Genomic DNA, 15,705 nt, shown 5'->3' with positions numbered 1-15,705 from the left:
AGTAATAAAAGGAAAATCAGCATCCTTAAGCATTTTGCTGATCTGAACAGCAAATCCAAAACTCTTCCTCAGAACCATATGCTTCAGAATTCTAAACATGAATGCACTCCAATCCACTTTAAATTCAGAGGTGATGGCCAGCATCACTTGAAATTTCTCCTTGGTCAGTTTTTCAAAAGTACCGTCTTTGAGCAATAGTGATTTTGCAACAATATCAGCAAGCACATGGTATTCCATCTTGAGTAGTTTCTTGAAGCAAGAAGGAGAGAGTTCCTCTCCAAAAGCTGAGTAAGAAACGAGAGAATATAACCTCGTATGATATAAACTCATTTACATGTAGAAGGAGAGGTATGATATAAGTTTATTCAAAATCTAGTTATTATGTTTGGTCTAATATTTTGTTTAACATATTTCTTGTATTTCTTACTCATTTCTAATATTGTGAACACTTCTTGGTTCTGCATGATTAATATTGCTATCGTTATGCACAATCAAACTCTATCGATATTCATAAATTCAGTAGCATCACTGCGAATACGAAACTAAAACGAAATAAATAACCTCACCAAACCAATGTAACCAACAACCAACCCCCATTAATAAAGTTGTGCAATGTGGCATGGCACAAAATGGACTACATGCAAAACAATCAAAATGGAATAAAATAAAACAACAAAAGGACATGCAATGAGATACAAAATATCAGAAATGGGAAAAAGAAAAGGAACACTCCCCTCAATGATCCTCGTCCTCCTCCATGTCTTGTGGTGGCACTACTTCCTCATGGTCCCGTTGAAAAGTGTATTGAAACTAAAATGGAGGGGGAAATCCCGATGGTGGTGGGATTGATAAGCAATGTTAGTACACTCATATTGTGTCTGGGAGTGAGCCCAAGCACAAAACTCATCATCTCGGTCACCAATGGCACACGTCGTCGCTGGATAGGTAGCAGTGGAAGTCGTTCATGAGAGATGGATCCCACTCCAAATTGTTCATCCTCCAGAATGTCTGCGAGCCTGTTATCAAGTTTACTCTTCCAACTTGCATCATCAATTGGGTGCATAAGCTGCAATTATTCCTCATCTTCTTGGGCCGCAACCCCAACTAAAGCACACATGTGGGGACCCGGACGCTAATCATATACTTAATCATCATTGGGACAATTTAATCAATTACAATAAAGAGGGTCTAATTTTTTTTTTAAATTGCGGAACGTAGTGGTATTCAATCTAATATAAATATCAATATAAAAGTACAAGTCTTGTACAACAAACATCAAATTTAAACTAAGGTTCAGCAACTAAATATCAAGTGCTGAATCCTATCTACAGCAACGTCAAAGTACGTAGTCTCCACTCTAATCACGATCTCTCATCATCTCCTCGACCCTGATCCTGTCCCACCTGTTGCCATGCACACATACAAACACGACAACAGCCGGATAACTCCGGTGAGAAATACATCCCAGTATAAATCAACGAAACATGCAATTATATAAACAATGTACATGCATGTACCAGATATCAATAACATGTATCAAAATCCGGAAACATAACTCAATATAAAATCGTCAATCAGACTCGTGACTCCATGTCTCAGACTAGACTCAATCCTAGTCTAGGGATCCCGGTTTCCAGACGTTGGTATTCCATATCGAACATCAGTAATAGAAGAAACTCCAACTCTATCCACTTTGATATAACCGAACATCCGGTGTCTTGACCTATCCGTCACAGACTTTGGCACTATCGCCAACTCACTATCTTGTGACAATGTGCAATGTGCAATGTGCCAGTGACGATTCCATCACTATCAGCACTTATGTAACAAGATCACTCGTCTAATACTCGTCTAATATATGCTTTCTATAAATCAATAGAACAAGCATATCAATTCAAATCAATGTACATAATAACAATAAGTATGTGATTTAGGGAAACTCAAGTATATCCTACTCGAGTCGTTCTCCCGGTACCACATTGACTTATACCTTTCTTTTATTGCAGTTCTGATGTCGTTCCCGTCTGGAATTCAAAGTCTGTCAACACTCAATCTGGCAATGACAATATCAATAATCCCATATCAATATACTGCTCAAATCAATACCAATCTGATCAATCTGGATTTAACTCAAAACCAACGGTATCACGGAACAATCTGAATATCCCCGTCAATACAATATCAACAGATAATAATTACAATCTATAACTGATATCCAACACAATCTGTAATCAATTCATAATTCAAATTTGTCCAATATCAATCAATATAATCTGAAAAACCATAACAATTCCCTAATCAATCTGTTTCTCAATCTGACTGCGATTATACGATGTCTAACATATCAGAAACACCATATATGAATCATATTCGATTTCAGCAATATCATAATTTCAAATCTTAACAAAACGTAACAAAACTTACGTCCAGTTGTAGCCTGCGTCGATAGGAATACAGTACTGAAGTCGGATTCAAATTCTGACGGACGGATTCCTCGTAACTTGAATTCTAATATCAAGAATCAAAGTTTTCTCCTGACTTCCATTTCTTCCTTTTTCTGAATGCTTCAAAGAATGAACTTGATTTATATATATTGCATGCAACTTGCTACGTGTCAATCTCGAATTTTGTCCAAAGCCTTTCGCGCTTATGCGCGACTTCAATCCCGCGCATGTGCGCGCAAAGTTCTGTTCTCGCATCTCAGCCCCTCGGCAGCTCGCGCATATGCGCGTGCAACCTCCTGCGCATGTGCGCGACATGCTCTGGAAATCGATTTTGGCTATTGGACATCTCGTGCATGCGCGCGCTCCCCATCGCGCATGTGCGCCTACTTCTCTGGAAATGGATCATAGGCCACTGGACTCATCGCGCATATGCGCGCGCTCTGCCGCGCATGTGCGCGCAAGGTTCTGTTCCGCACTTAAGCTTCCTGTGTAGCTCGCGCATATGCGCGCCCTCATGCCACGCATATGCGCGAGACCTACTGGTCACGCAGCAAGCATACTCATGCTATTCCAATTCCATTTTAGTAGTGATCCGGCTATAATCAAATCACTTTATCGATAATTAATCTCAAATTACCGTAACATAATTTCTAGGCATTACAATTCTCCCCATCTAAGACATAATTTCGTCCCCGAAATCACATGCAATCAAATCATATCAGAAAAAAAAATGTATAACAAAAACTAAACAGAAGACTCACATCATCGAAATAACTCTGGGAACTCCTGCCTCATGTCCGATTCAGTCTCCCAGGTGGCCTCTACAGTGCCATGACGAGTCCATTGAACTTTCACAAGAGGAATTGTCTTCGTTCTGAGCTGCTTTTCCTTATGATCGATAATCTGGATTGGTTTTTCGACATAACTTAGACTTTCATCAAGTTCTGGCTCGTCTAGCTGAATAATGTGATAATCATCAGGGAGATATTTCCGCAACATAGATACATGAAAGACATCATGTATCCCCGATAATGAAGGCGGTAAGGCGAGTCGATAGGCACGATCTCCTATCTTCTCGAGAATCTCATATGGCCCAATATATCGTGGAGACAGCTTCCCTTTCTTGCCAAATCTGACAACTCCTCCGAAAGGTGAAATCTTCAAAAATACTCGGTCATCTGCCTCAAATACCCACGGTCGTCGTCTGATGTTGGCATATTTGTTTTGTCTATCTTGAGCTGCCTTCATTTTTTTCTGTATCAGCTTTACATTTTCAGTCATATCTCTGATCATGTCAGGTCCAATCTCAGGAACCTCAGAGATATCATCCCAATACAGAGAGGATCTGCATTTCTTACCGTACAACACCTCAAAAGGAGCCATCTCAATACTCGTCTGATAGATGTTGTTGTACGAAAACTCACAAAGAGGCAATGCATCTTGCCAATTAGTGCTAAAATCAAGCACTACAGCTCTAATCATATCTTCTAATGTCTGGATAGTCTGCTCTGACTGTCCGTCGATCTGGGGATGATATGCGGTACTCAGATGTAACTTCGTACCTAGAGCCTGCTGCAAACTCTGCCAGAAGTGTGAAGTAAACCGAGGATCACGGTCGGAAACAATCGAATTCGGCACTCCGTGCAATCTGACCACTTCTCTGACATAAATATCGGCCATCTGGTCATGTCTGTATGTCATCTTGTATGGAATAAAGCATGCAGATTTGGTCAATCGATCAATCACGATCCAAATCGCATCACAACCTCTGGAGGATCTCGGTAACTGCGTCACAAAATCCATGGAAATGTGATCCCATTTCCATTCAGAAATAGACAAACTCTGTAACAATCCTCCTGGTTTCTTTCTTTCTGCTTTCACTTGTTGGCAATTCAGACACTTGGCTACAAATTCAGTAACATCAGATTTCATCTGTTTCCACCAATACCGTGTCTTCAAATCATTATACATTTTTCTGCCACCAGGATGGATGCTAAAACGACTGCTGTGCGCTTCTGCTAGTATCCGCTGTCTCAAATCTGGTATATTCGGCACAACAATTGATATTCTGATTGATGTCCAGCTCTGACCATAGCAATCGAATTCTGCACATTCTGATCAACGTTCTGTGCCTTTTTTATTCTCAATATCAGTTCTGGTTCCGCTCGAATAGTACATAATCTCAGAGGCTGACGATCTGTTTCAAAAGCTAATCCAGACAAACAGCAATCTTCAATCAAATTCGAAACACCGATCGTCGATAGGGATAAGAACATACCTTCCTACTCAGTGCATCAGCTGCTGCATTGGATTTTCCTGGATAATATTTGATTTCATCAATCAAAATCTTTCAGTAAATCAAGCCATCTTCGCTGTCTCAAATTCAACTCGGATTGTGAAAACTGATACTTCAGGCTCTTGTGATCAGAATAAATTTCAAAATTTTCACCATAAAGGTAGTGTCGCCATATCTTCAAAGCAAATACAATGGCAGCCAATTCAAGATCATGAATTGGGTAACGAGTCTCATGTGGCTTCAGCTGTCTCGAGGCATAAGCAATAACATGTCCTCGCTGCATCATAACACAACCCAATCCTCGGTGAGATCCATTACAATAAACTACAAAATCACCAGTACCTGATGGAATCGTCAAGATCGGTGCACTGGTCAGTCTTTTCTTTAATTCAAGAAAGCTGGTCTCACATTCTTCAGACCAAAAAAATGGAGCATTCTTCTGAGTCAACTGAGTAATTGGCTTGGCAATGCTAGAAAAATCTTTAATAAATCGCCAGTAATATCCTGCAAAACACATAAAACTGCGAATCTCGGGTACTGAAGTCGGTCTCGGCCAACTGATCACGGCCTCAACCTTGCTAGGATCAACTGATATACCATCTCCGGATATGATGTGACCCAGAAATACAACCTGTCTCAACAAAAACTCGCATTTTGACAGTTTAGCATACAGTTTCTCAGCCCTCACAATTTTCAATACGATTCTCAAATGCTCAGCATGTTCAATCATATTCTTCGAATAAATAAATATATCATCAATGAATATAATAACGAAGTCATCAAGATATCTCTGAAAGATACGGTTCATCAACCCCATAAATACAGCCGGTGCATTCGTCAAACCAAATGGCATGACAATAAATTCATAGTGTCCATACCTGGTTCTAAATGCTGTCTTTGAGATATCAGAGTCTCTGACTCTCAGCTGATGGTATCCAGATCTCAGATCGATCTTGGAATATACAGATGAACCCTGCAACTGATAAAACAAATCATCAATGCGAGGCAAGGGATATTTATTCTTTACCGTTTCTTTGTTCAATTGCCGGTAATCGATACAGAGTCTCATCGAACCGTCTTTCTTCCTCACAAACAGTACTGGAGCACCCCAAGGAGACACACTCGGTCTGATATACTCCTTGGCCAGTAAATCCTCCAACTGTTCTTTCAACTCAATCGGTGCCATTCTGTACGGAGCCCTCGAAATCGAACTGTACATGACATCAACTCAATACTGAAGTCTATCTCTCGAATCGGAGGCAAACCAGGAATATCATCTGGGAAGACATCAGCGAACTCACACACCAGTGGCAAATCAGCCAATGATGGACTCGATTTCAGTAAATCAACTGAATAGACAAGGAATACCTCCGCTTCTTTCTGTAACAATCGAGTCATAGACAATACGAATATCAAAGGAATTATAGATCGAGAACCCTTACCGTAGAATTTTCACTCATCAGCCATATCCGGTCTGAATCTCACAATCTTGTGGAAACAATCAACAGTAGCTCTGTACTTGGTTAACATATCGATACCGATAATACAGTCAAAATCAGACAGCCCAAGCACAATACAGTCTAACTCAATCTCATGCTCATCATACTGTAGTATACAATATTTAACAGATTTCACTGATATCAAACATGTCCCCAAAGGAGAAGAGACAGACACTACAGCAGATAATGACTCAACAGGAAATGAATGCATCAAGGCAAATCTCTCAGATATAAATGTATGCGATGCACCAGTATCTATCAATACATATGCAGGATAACCAGAAATAAAACAGTTACCTGCAACAACATCGTCAGGTGCCTCCTGAGCTTGCTCCTCTGTCAAAGCAAATACTCTGGCCTGCTGTCTAGAAGGCTGGCTCACTGTCTGGCTACCTCCTGGCCTCTGCTGTGACTGAGATGGTGTTGGCTGGAATGAATGAACAACAGCTGATCGTCTATCGGTCTGTGCCGCTGATCCAGATGATTCGGCACCCTGTGATCTCTGAGAATCTCTCTGGAGGCAGACTCTAGCAAAATGTCCCTGCTGCCTACAAATACGGCAACTGCCGAACACTCCTCGGCACTGCTCTGTGGAATGCTTCCCTCCACAAGTGCTGCAATAAGGTCCTGTATAACTCTGGCCCTGACCGGTCTGTCTCGAGCCACTAGAACTGGATGAACTGCTTCCAGATCTCTTAAACTGCTTCCCTTTGGCTTTCAGGAAATCTTTCTTTCCTCCACTGCTGCTGCCACTCTCAAACCGGGGAGGTGGTTGCTGTGGTCTCGGTGCTGGAGGCACAAACGAAGCTTTCTTCTATCTCATCAGACCGGCTTTGGCTCCCTTGGCTCTGTTCAAAGTATCATAAAATTATTCGGTCTCCCGGTATTCACCAAGGTAAAGATTTCCGGATTCAGGCCATTAATGAACTGATCAGCAACAGCTTCGTCATTCTCGGCCACATGTGGAGCAAATCGTAGCAGTGTAGAGAACTTGGCCACATATTCCTCGATGTTCAGCTGACCCTATCTCAAATTCGCAAATTCTGCTCCCTTATCCTTCCTGTACGACACTGGAAAGAATCTCTGATAGAATTCAGAATACATTCCAGGTGATAATTGTACCTCGATGCTCCAAGGCCCGCTTTGTTGTAATCCACCAGTTCTTTGCCACATCATGCAACTGGTGTCCAATCAGTTTCACTCTCCGCTCATCAGTATAATCCAAGGACTCAAACAGCATCTCAATGTCATCTAACTAACTCTCACAATCAACTGAAGTCTCAGTACCCTTCAGAGTCGGTGGATGGAATGACTGAAATCTCTTCAACAATGTCTCCATCAATGTTGCTGTTACATCCATTGGAGGATTCGAAGTGCTACCCTATTCCGGTACTCTTCGAGGAGGCATATCTGATTATCAAAAGGGTTAGCAACCAAATACAACAAATCTGTTTCAGTCCTCCTCCGATCATCTTACTGTTGATCAAGAATCGGTTCTGATTCATTCTCAATAACACATGGTTTTCAAATCAATTCAGATGAACAGATAAACATGCATTATAAAGCAGTAAATCATGCTAGCAATCAAAAGCAGGAAAGAAAACTCAATCTACCCTGCTCCCTAGCTTCTATCTCAATCTAAAGGATCTCTGCTCTGATACCACCTGTTGTGGGGACCCGGACGCTAATCATATACTTAATCATCATTGGACAATTTAATCAATTACAATAAAGAGGGTCTAAATTTTTTTTTTAAAATTGCGGAACGTAATGGTATTCAAACTAATATACATATCAGTATAAAAGTACAAGTCTTGTACAACAAACATCAAATTTAAACTAAGGTTCAGCAACTAAATATCAAGTCCTGAATCCTATCTACAGCAACGTCAAAGTCCGTAGTCTCCACTCTAATCACGATCTCTCATCATCTCCTCGACCCTGATCCTGTCCCACCTGTTGCCATGCACACATACAAACACGACAACAGCCGGATAACTCCGGTGAGAAATACATCCCAGTTTAAATCAACTGAAACATGCAATTATATAAACAATGTACATGCATGTACCAGATATCAATAACATGTATCAAAATCTGGAAACATAACTCAATATAAAATCGTCAATCAGACTCGTGACTCCATATCTCAGACTAGACTCAATCCTAGTCTAGGGATCCCGGTTTCCAGACGTTGGTATTCCATATCAAACATCAGTAATAGAAGAAACTCCAATTCTATCCACTTCGATATAACCGAACATCCGGTGTCTTGACCTATCCGTCACAGACTTTGGCACTATCGCCAACTCACTATCTTGTGACAATGTGCAATGTGCCAGTGACGATTCCATCACTATCAGCACTTATGTCACAAGATCACTCGTCTAATATATGCTTTCTATAAATCAATAGAACAAGCATATCAATTCAAATCAATGTACATAATAACAATAAGTATGTGATTTAGGGAAACTCAAGTATATCCTACTCGAGTCGTTCTACCGGTACCACATTGACTTATACCTTTCTTTTATTGCAGTTCTGATGTCGTTCCCGTCTGGAATTCAAAGTCTGTCAACACTCATCAATAATCCCATATCAATATACTGCTCAAATCAATACCAATCTGATCAATCTAGATTAAACTCAAAACCAACGGCATCACGGAACAATCTGAATATCCCCGTCAATACAATATCAACAGATAATAATTACAATCTATAACTGATATCCAACACAATCTGTAATCAATTCATAATTCAAATTTGTCCAATATCAATCAATATAATCTGAAAAACCATAACAATTCCCTAATCAATCTGTTTCTCAATCTGACTGCGATTATACGATGTCTAACATATCAGAAACACCATATATGAATCATATTCGATTCCAACAATATCATAATTTCAAATCTTAACAAAACGTAACAAAACTTACGTCCAGTTGTAGCCTGCGTCGATAGGAATACAGTACTGAAGTCGGATTCAAATTCTGACGGACGGATTCCTCGTAACTTGAATTCTAATATCAAGAATCAAAGTTTTCTCCTGACTTCCGTTTCTTCCTTTTTCTGAATGCTTCAAATAATGAACTTGATTTATATATATTGCATGCAACTTGCTACGTGTCAATCTCGAATTTTGTCCAAAGCCTTTCGCGCTTATGCGCGACTTCATCCCGCGCATGTGCGCGCAAAGTTCTGTTCTCGCATCTCAACCCCTCGGCAGCTCGCGCATATGCGCGTGCAACCTCCGCGCATGTGCATGACATGCTCTGGAAATCGATTTTGGCTACTGGACATCTCGCGCATGTGCGCGCTCCCCGTCGCGCATGTGCGCCTACTTCTCTGGAAATGCATCATGGCCACTGGACTCATCGCGCATATACGCGCGCTCTGCCGCGCATGTGCACGCAAGGTTCTGTTCCGCACTTAAGCTTCCTGTGTAGCTCACGCATATGCGCGCCCTCATGCCGCGCATATGCGCGAGACCTACTGGTCACGCAGCAAGAATACTCATGCTATTCCAATTCCATTTTAGTAGTGATCCGGCTATAATCAAATCACTTTATCGATAATTAATCTCAAATTACCGTAACATAATTTCCAGGCATTACAACACATCTCAGTGATTATCGTAGGAAAATACAATAACAAGTTACAGTTGTTGATACTCAAGTATATTTGTGTGAAAATCAGCTTTCCAACATTCATCAGAATGTTCTGCCTCAACAAGTATAACAAAACTGCCCTATCCTTTTGGAATTTGCTCGTATGACCCACTGGCATCATCCATTTTGACAAAAATGCATACCACAATGAAGGGTCCATTTTCAAATGCTTCTCCCCAAAAAATGTGTATGCGTCAGGTACCTTCCACGTTGTAACTGGATAATAAAGCGTTTTGACAACCAAATTAATCCGAGTTGGCCATCAAGACCTCAAACCAAGAATCGTCCTCTAGTGTCATAGCAAGCAGCTCATTAAGTGTTTATGAATCATAAGACATTAATCTCCATCTCACCCACGACTTTCAATCCATACTTTCGGTAGCGTTGGGATTAAATTCACGAATAAGTGGGATAATTGCGGCCATGGGTGGAGCGGAAAATGCTTAGAAGTCACCAGATATCCTCGGAAATCGGCTGGGGATGCCGTAAAATTTGCCAAATCTTGACTTGAAAGAGATGTGTACCGCGGTTAGCACATGAGCATCACTAGTTGGCCTGAAAAATAGAGTATAAAATACAAAGAAAGCACACAAATAGGGGAGGGAAGACTAAGCGAGAGGAATAAGGTTAGAGATATCGTAGGGAAGAAATGAGGAGAAGGGCGGCACGCTGGGGCGGCGAAGTTCACCCGCCCTAACGCACCCTCCGCGCATAATTTTTTCGATCATGGGCCGCGTTGGGGCAGTCATGTTCACCCGCCTTAGTGCTCCCTCTGTGCATATTAATCACCAAAATTTTAAATTTTCTTGTTTTATATATCTAATTAAACTAAAATATGAATAAGGGGAAGAAAATTTATCCTCATGAAACGACCCTACTTCTAAATTCATTTATTTTGCACTATTTTTTTTACACCATACATAATTAATTCATCATATATCAATTAGCATAAGTAGTCAAATAAACAAATATCCATATCATCCATAATCATTTCCGTGGAATAAGTAAACCAAGAGATAAAAGTCTAAATTTAACTCAAGAAAATTCAAGCATCATAACAGTCTATAAATAAAAGCGATAATCCATAAATCGTCAAAAAGCCTTTAACATATGCGGAATTTCTAAGCCATGGGGTATGCACCGCTTGTGAGGCCCGGGACCGAAGAGGGCGGGGGGTGATCGCCGGTGCCATGAGGTTGCACGGACAATGAGCGGCTCCTGGCAGGCTTCTAGGTGGAGGGAACATGAATGAACCGATCCCACACAGGAATGAGAGGGATTCCGAGACTGTTAAATGTAATGGACTGTATAGTTGAAGAGGGCTTAAAAGATTTGATTTGTACTACTCATATCACGAAGGTGCACTTTCTTTTCGGTAGCTCATCACATAAGAACTCCAAAGTTAAGCGTGCTTGACTTGGGGCAATTTTGGGATAGGTGACCTCCTGGGAAGTTTCCCGGGGTGCGTGTGAGTGAGGACATAAGCACGCTGGAAAGACTAGTCTTGGTACAGTGAGGACAGTCGTCGAATCTGGGCGTTACAGTTGGTATCAGAGCCGACCTCTCTTAGTACGGTGTGGTTCGGGGACGAACCAAGCGGAAGCTGGTGGGCATATGAAGCCCGGGGCCGAAGAGGGCGGGGGGTGATCGCCGATGCCATCAGTTGCACGGACAATGAGCGGCTCCTGGCAGGCTTCTATGTGGAGGGAACATGAATGAACCGATCCCACACCGGAATGAGAGGGATTACGAGACTGTTAAATGTAATGGTCTGTATAGTTGAAGAGGGCTTAAAAGATTTGATGTGTACTACTAATATCACGAAGGTGCATCTTCTTTTCGGTATCTCATCACAAAAGAGCTCAAAAGTTAAGCGTGCTTGACTTGTGGCAATTTTGGGATGTGGGTGACCTCCTGGGAAGTTTCCCAGGGTACGTGTGAGTGAGGACATAAGCACGCTGGAAAGACTAGTCTTGGTACAGTGAGGACAGTCGTCGAATCTGGGACGTTACACCGCGCTTCCCGAATGACTCGATAGTCCGCACCTCACGATTTAACATTGTTATTTCATGCAACCATTCAAATCTAGTGAGTCTAATGACTTAATATGCTCAAACCTCACATGCATAAAAATTACTTTTACTAAAAATTGAACCGACCTGAGACCTGATACGACTTTGATTGTTGCACTCCCAAAAGTAGATTGTTCATAAGTAGTATAATTCGGCGAGTCCGAATATCGTATCCACATGGAAGCTAAGGTAATTACAAGTCAACTACAATGTCTTTTTGTTTTTGTTTTTTTTCTTTTAATTATTTGAATATTTAATTGGTAATTTTTAATTTCAAATTTTAATTTAAGTAGTTGAGATTAGAGGATCCACTCTTTGGTAATTTAATAAAGTTAACATCAATGATCATTATTGAAATCCATTTAATAAAATGGTTCCAATATATTAAATAATCATATTTATAATATGTTATATATTATTATCTTATAAGTATATAATATATACCGAAACTTATAAATTTTGTCAAGTATTTATTGTGCTATATATATTTTGTAAACACTAAATCAAGGTTCTCACTTTAAATGGTTAATAAAACCAAACAAACATTTAAATGTTACCAAGAAATTAATATTATGATATATTCATATAAATAAATCAAGGCATCCACTTTAAATGTTTGGTAACACCAAATTAACTTTTAAATGGTTCCAAGAATTTAGTGTAACATATAACAACAATAAATCAAAACTCCACTTATAAGTAGGGTTTAATAATGTTTAAAGAAATATATATAAAATAAACAATAAATAATGATTAAATAAGATAAAACACAGATTATTACTTTTTAATAACCTTATTATCATACCAAGAGTTTCACATTTTCATCTCAACTTTGGGAAGTTAGCTACTCATTATTCAAAGTGTAAAACTTTGAATATGAAAGTAACATGCTAAATATATTTAAATGAAGAAATAAATGAAAAAAAGAGAGAAATATTATGAACTCAAATATTTGTTCATAAAATGAGAGATATCTCAATACATTACAATGCAACCTTATTTATAACCAAATTTGGGAAGACAACCACAAATAAAATATTATTTTTTACACATAAGTCTTCATTGGTGTTCCAAGAAACTATGTCATCATACACATCTCTTTTGAAAATCTTCCCATCCGGATTTTCTTTTCCTCATAAAACCCAACATGTAGATAATTGAGTTGCTTGAATTGTAGTATTTGTTTTTTATCATTTGACCAAGTAATTTGAGAGATATGGATAAAATGCTAGAGCATGTAAAACTGCCACTCATTTGATAACTTTATTTGTTGCTTAATTTGATCTCATTTGTAAGAAGATTTTATTTCATGCCTGCCACCAATATAAATTTATATTATAAAACATTTAATTAATGTACAATTTTTTATATTTATTATACCCCAACCAGCTTATTGCTAGTCCCTAACAATTTAACCGTTAATAGCAACACAAAACATATTGATTTAATTTAAATAGAAATGTAATCGGAACTATCTAAGTGTTTAAATAAAAGTTGAAAACTGTCAAAGTTATATCAAGATCGTCATAATTATAATTTATGAAATAATCTGAGCTAATCAATTCAAAGCTTATTTTAAGTTAATTAAATGTACATGGCCTTCAGAAATTTCTAGTAAGAGTCTCAACTCCATATCCTCAAAGGTTAATAAATGTTTCAATTCATGGGAACGATTTCTCTCATGGAGTTGAAATACATATAAATGCTCATGAAAATGGTTTACAGAATGCAGATAGACAAACGAGCCAGATTAATTAAAAGATAGGAAATTCATTGATTCAAAATCGAGTTATTCTTATCCTATATATTTTTTCCTGATATTTTTTTTCTTTTTTCATAGCATCATAGAATCAGACTAAGTATATGCTCTTTGACCACATATTTATTTAAATTGTACAATTTATTTCTCTCTTTCAATTTTTTTCCTCTCTTTTTTTTATGAGAGAGAATTGGATCGTAGCATATAGCTTTAAATTACATAGATCTTCAACAATTTTTTTTCTCTTCTTTTTCGAGGAAATATCTATTTTTTTTCAAAATAAGAACTCAAGATGTAAACAATAGATAGCCTATCTCATTATCAATAAAGGCTTTAAAGCTGTTTTCTCAATCCTCTCCACTCACTCACAAAGTATGTGTGAGCTTAAAATTTTAGACACTCTTATCAGATATATCTTGGGTCACATACTTTAATAATTGATCTTATCACAATGGTTAATCATTCAAAAAGATTTCAAAAATCATATTTTTATAGTGATCAGAATATTAAAATTGAATTTTTTTTTCAAATAAAAATTTAAACATCCTTAGATGGATTAATACATTTTCTAATATAAATCTTTCAAACATGTAATGTGTGATATTTTTGCAAAAATTACTAAGATACAAATAATAAAAATGGTTTTATTTTAAAATAATGTTTTTTAATATAAAAGTAATTTTTGTTTAAAAATAGATTTTATAAGTTTGTTCTCCCCCCAAATAAGAATATGACATTGTCCCTAACAATTAATAAAAAGTACATAATGAAAGAGATATCACCTGAAATTTTATTGAAGATAACAAACTGAAACAAACATAAACCAATCCACGACTTTCGAATCAATGATCCAACTTTCTTTTCTTACTGCCTTATTCAACCAATTGATCTTTGTTATCATTGGATTAGGCTTATGAACAAAAACTTCCAAATCATCAATTAATTGATCAACATTCGAAGCATAGATGAGCATCCGTCGTGATTTTATGAAATGAAATTAATTTTCCTCTGGTTTTACATCCAGAAACGGGTTCGACGCTTTCTATGAGTCGAGGATATGCCTCTCATCCAATATTTTATAAATTGACAAATAGGGTCTTTTTAGTTGGATTCCCAAGAATATTACGATCACGCTCATCTTGGAATTGTTTCCATAAGTGGAGAAGTTCAATATGCACGTGTCCACTAGAATGCGTCTCAAGAGTCAATAAGATGTCATCTAAAGACTCTTTACTCAGTTAATTCTTAATGAAATCAATTATCTTCTCTGTTATTGGAAATACATTTCAAAGATCTGCATCGTTTGTCACAAGTCCATCTTGAACACTTAGGACAACCCCTAACCTTTTCCCTTCGTTTTTTCGCATAAATTCTTTTTCCTAATCCAGGCATATACCGAATGAGTAATGATTGTAGAACTTCTCCTCCTAATCGGACCTTAGCTTCTATTACAAGACGAATATCTTCTGAAATTCCTTTTTGTGTTAGCAATCTCAATCTTTCACACCTACCTGCATAAATATTTTTAGAACATTTTCAGAAACAGAGGGAAAATATTTACAAATTTTTTAGAGAATTTCATCTATTTTTAAAAGAAAAGAAAAGATTTTTTAAATTTTTTGTATCAGCAATTGTGAGAAACTGATTTAACCGACTATGAGAGTCATGGAGTACCGTTATACTTCATTTAACCGGGAAAATAAAAAGATTAAGGAAACTCAAATAAAACAAACAAAATTAAACGAAACACAAAAAAACAAGGATCAGAAAGGAAAATAAACTCTTCTTGAAAGATTTTATTTTCTAAAAATGGTTTAAACCTTTGTCCATTTACTTTAAAAACATCACCATTTTTAGGATTTTCAATGTCTACAGCTTCATAAGGATACACATGTCTTACAACATATGGTCATTTCCATCTTGATTGTAATTTTCCTGGGAATATGTGAAGTCGAGAATT

This window comes from Primulina tabacum, chromosome 7, assembly GCF_025594145.1.
Source record: "Primulina tabacum isolate GXHZ01 chromosome 7, ASM2559414v2, whole genome shotgun sequence".
Taxonomy (NCBI): domain Eukaryota; kingdom Viridiplantae; phylum Streptophyta; class Magnoliopsida; order Lamiales; family Gesneriaceae; genus Primulina; species Primulina tabacum.
Note: the sequence above shows the minus strand (reverse complement) of the source record.